Source organism: Centroberyx gerrardi, chromosome 13, assembly GCF_048128805.1.
Source record: "Centroberyx gerrardi isolate f3 chromosome 13, fCenGer3.hap1.cur.20231027, whole genome shotgun sequence".
NCBI lineage: Eukaryota > Metazoa > Chordata > Actinopteri > Beryciformes > Berycidae > Centroberyx > Centroberyx gerrardi.
In genome coordinates, this window is record NC_136009.1 from 13,676,217 (window position 1) to 13,681,452 (window position 5,236).

A 5,236-nucleotide genomic window follows, 5' to 3' on the forward strand; every position below is an offset into this window, starting at 1 on the left:
GGTCTTCATCCAGCAATGCACTTTGGGAGTTTTCATTAGCATTTCATCATGACTGCCATGACCGAGGAGATTGAAATGTTTGTTTCATCCATGTGTCGGCTGTGTTTATGGGGTGTGATGCCTTAAAAATACTGGCTGCCTCGTGTGTTATGGGATTATAATTCTGTAGGGAAATGAATGGAAATCATGTCTGCTGCCTCCTCTAGTTATGGTGTTACATAATAATGTGGGCCACAGGTGTTTGTTTAAGGAGATCATTACTGCTCTGAACATGTTCTGTCAGATGTCCACTACTCTGTGTTTGATTAAGTCACCTTTCCACTTCCAACATACAAGCACTTCAGTATCATAAGTGTAAACAGCTGGAAATCAATTTCATGCATAGGGTCAAATTGTCCGGCCACTGAATGGGTCGCTACACAGTTCTAATTAGCTGTCTGCCCTCTCCATCTTACACCAAACACAATACACCCATAATGTCAAAGTGGATTGTTTTATTCACATTTGTTTACAAATTAACTAAAAATGAAAAGCTAAAATGTTTTGAGTCTAAGTATTCAATCCTTTTGCCTTGGAGTGTACTTGGTAAATGTAGAGGGAACAATGAGATTGGGATGGAAATGTATATTCCAGCAGGACAATACAGCCACATCAGCACAGGAATGGCTTCAGAACAAGAATGTGAAAGTCCGTGACTTGAATCCCATTGAAAATCTGTGGAATGGCATGAAGATGGCTCCAGCAAATCTGCAAGGAAGAATGAGAAAAAATCCCAAAATGCAGATGTGCCAAGCTGTTACATACTGTACATATCCATATAAGACTCAAAGCTGTGATGTCACTGTCAAATGTGCTTCTTCAAAGTTCTGACTCAGGGACTTAAATACTTATTTAAATTAGATATTTCTGTTTCATTTTCAATACACTTCTCAAAGCATTTTCAATTTTCATCATGGGGCATTTTGTATCGATCGTTGACAAAAACAAAATCTGAATTAGTCTAGTTTGCAACTCTACAAAATGCAGAAAAAGTCAAGGTGTTTGATTTTTCTTGGAAGGAAGGAACTGTTCGAGAAAGACGAGGGAGAGAGAAAGAAGAGACTGAGATAAAGGACCATGAAAGAAAGGATGGGAGAGAAATCCACCCTAAAACATATTTCACACATGAAAACACTATATCCATTTTGAAATTTAAAAAACTGAAATGTAAGACCCAATATTGCAAAATTTCATTCTTAAAAAATACTATGTTGTAAGCAAAGCTCTTAACTTGGCTAATAACTTGTATAGTATTCTATAATGGGTTCTACTTCTATGCCAGCTATTATTTTTAAAGAGAACATATTTTTTGCAACTGGTGGATATTTCTTTTTGAAAAAATATGTGAAGCTATTCTACTCCAGACTCATACAGTTTTGTTTGAGCTCTTATATGAACAGGACTGAACCAGAGAATAGTACGCCATCTCTGCAAAATCACCCTCTGTCCAAAAAGTCACTATGGCCTCATAAAGAGTCATAAGAGACACATTTTCATGTTCACACAGCTAGACCGAACTCTTCAACATCATAGGAATAACCTGAATAAGAAAGAATAATGACAGTGAGTTCTAGTTTACCTGTAATTGGAAAGAAAATGAACAAAGAGCCTTTGAATTGAGCTGTTACTGCTAAGTGGCGGGGATTTCAACAAAAGCTTGCTAATATCTTGTGCTTTTTATAGGGTAATGTATTACCATGGACAGCAGATGGACATTCTTCTCTTTTTTTGGCTCATATGGGAATTGTTTTAATAGCCATTTATGCCATTTACCTCACAGAAAACCCAGAAAGAGTTTGCCTTTCACACTAGAACTGAAACATCAGGTTGTCCAGGTCAAAATGTTTATATGAGACGCTGCATTTTAATTCTAATGTAATGAGTGTCAGAAAAGCTACTGAAACAAAACTAACAATTGCATTCACATTCATCCCCACGGCTCTTAATCAAGAGTCATTCTCTGGAGAAAAGCATGTTTTTGTCCTCGTTGTCCGTGCTGCTGTGCCATGTGTACTACAGTACAGAGCAGTATGTATGTTCAAAGCACACACTGTCACAAAAATTGGCTAAATGTTTTTGTCTGGAAGGTAATAAATAGGTCATTGCATTTCATTTATCACAACCTGAAGGCCGGGGTCGGGGAGTTACATTACAATAATCTGATTCCAGAAATGGTAATTATAATTCATCACAGTTACTGTAAAACGAAAACAGAAATCAGATTACAGATACTACTTAAATAAAACAGGTGATTACTTTTTCAGTTACTCAGAAATAAATGGAAAAGGGGGATTTAGATTGTTAGATTATGGATGCAAACATCATTTTGCAACCATTTAATGTCTGAATCCAGTCTGGATGGTTTAACTTCATATTTTAAGGATTTGTGAAGGTGAAGCAACTAAAAGTAACAGAGTAATTAGATTATATTACTGAGTTTGATTATTCCAGTGGATTATATCACTGGTTGCATTTTCTAGCCCATCATCAGTAACCTGTAATGGATTACTTATTAATGCATTTGGATTAATGGAATTTGTGGTGGATTTTGGCGATTTTTCATTCTCTCTCTCTCTCTCTCTCTCTCTCTCTCTCTCTCTCTCTCTCTCCCTCTCTCTCCTCTGTCTCTCTCTCTCTCACCAGAAGAGTGCTGCATATAAGTTACAGTGATGTTTTGTGCCAATCACTAATACGCAGAGGTGGTGAAAAGTTTTTCTTTGATGTGTGTGTGGTGTTTCTTGTTCTCATGTTCTAGTCTCTCTCTCTCTCTCTCTCTCTCTCTCTCTCTCTCTCTCTCTCTCTCTCTCTCTTTCTTTCTCTCTCGCTTTCCAGTTCTCTGCCAGCAAGTGATTTGTGCCTTTTTTTATTTTTTTTTTGAAGCAACAAAGAAGTCATCTGTGAGGCTCAGAGCAGAGTGGCTGTAGACTCCAGTAAGTGCAAACAGGTACATGATGCTATTATGGTGCTGCAGCGACACTTAAGGAGCTGGATAATTGTCTAGTCAGGGGAAAGCTGTGAGGAAGATAGACACATGGGTAATTACATCTGTCAGCAACATGTAAAGACATTTGTGTTTGCCTGGGAGCTAAAAGGTTTCCTTTGCCCAGGCTTTGTCTAGACTAGACTACACTGTCCTATTCAGAAATATAATCTTCTTCAATGCAGCATGCATTACCTAGTTTGCCTGCTCCTCTTCAACTAATTTATTTTCTGATGTGACAAATTAGTTGAGTTACAACAGGTATTGGTCCTATAGAATCAAGGATAGAGTACAGTATGCTCTTTATTAATTTGAATGTTTTCATGCTGCACTAATGAATAATTATGTCTTTCTACCTCAGCATTCATGGTATTGTACAAACAGTTTTGCCTGCTGAGATGTAAAATTGTATCATGTCATTATCTTGAGCCATAAACAGGCAAATGTGTGACATGCTAGTATCCAGTCTGGTTCACTTTGGCCTGTTTCTGAACACTCTGCTGTCATTGTTTGTGTATATCATTGTTTTCTCTTGGGAAAACCTCTTGGCAGTAAACCTCTTGAACCTCCAGTTGCAGTTTGAGCCAGTGAACCATGCTGGCCACTCAAGGATTTCCACACACAAGATTGCAGGGATTGTACCTGTTAGATTTAGCTTGGTTTCTGTGAACCGCCTGTGAGATTGAAGCCATCGGGGTGTGATGAATGTAGTTGGTTTGTTCGCTGTTTTAAGGTTGATGAGAAAACGTGCACTTTCAATTAACATTCAGATGCCATTAAATTATGTTGTGAGTTCATCTAGGGAGTACAACAGTGAATCTATAACACTACAATCTAGCAAATCAGAGAAAATAACAACAGATATCAATAACTTCAGACTTTCCTTGGCTTGATTACACAGTGAGCAGCAAAGTGGTAAGCAGTAATTTGCCAGAATGCCAGTAATAATAAGAGCGCGTTCGGCCTAGATTTCCTAGCAACTGGTGGTTCTGAAATCACAGTTTTTATGGTTTTCCATTAACGCCTGAAAATGTAAGTCCCCTTGCTGCCTTTAACAAGCATGAAAGCCTCCCACAGAGAGACCCGGTGAAAGATGGGTTATTCTGACTGGCACCGGCTGGGTTGTATCTGAGAAGTAATTACTGCCACGATGATACACAATGGAGGGGCTGTGGTGGGACATTTGTGCGTTATTTGCATTTTGGCGCTATCTGTGTGCAGCATGATGCTTATCCAGGTTCAGACAAAGGTTGCAGAAGGGCAGAAGCGTGGAACAGCTTTTGTGTGGCTGACTCATTTTGCTCGTCTTCATGGCTTTTTGACTGTTCTGCGGTCGGGGAGGAGGATCCAGATGAGATTAACTTCCCTGAAACATCATTGTCCTCTCGTTTGGCACATTTTATTTGATCTCACAATACATAAATATACTGTATTTCACCAAGCAATGCACAGCAGTATAGCAAGGCAGACACCAAGAGACAGGAAAATGAGCTTTTAAGTTTTATGCTAGCATCAAATACTGCATATGAATGGAAAATGTCCTGTAATGGTTCTATTGCAGTGCATGTGAAAGAGCATATTCTTTATATACATTTGGGACTTTCTCGTCTCCTGTCTGAGTCAGCAACAATAAAACAAATCCATATTTAACACATCAATCTTTTCAATGAAAATGTAACATCCCCAAGTTCCTCATTTGGAATAATAATGACATGGGTAATTGTTGCCTATGTGGGTCTTTGAGGTACAGAATATGAAATCACTCAACGGATTGAAACAACTGAAATGTCACACTGGATTTTTGCTGGATTGTGTGAAACTTCAGCCCACAATGTAACTCAAAGCCGCCTGATTGGAGGGTTTGATCAAGGTCCAGACTGGAATTGTAATTCAACCAGGAGCATACTTACAAAAATAGCAGATTTTGGCAAGACATTTTTACAATGTTACATGCATACTACAGCTCAAAAGAGTGTGTCCCAAGAACAGCTTTCTCTGACTAATTTCAGTGTGCGTGCTTTCAGACTGAGTTGAATTTGATTTTGGGGTTTGTCAATATAGTCTACTAACAATCTGAGTCAGGTATAGAACACAAGGACTTGGTTCAATAATAGCATCAAAGAAAAAAATAAATGTTTGTTTATCTGTATGTAGTGTCACATGACAATCTTGACTCATAAAGGAGTCTTTCATTTGGCATTATGGGAGTAAATCACA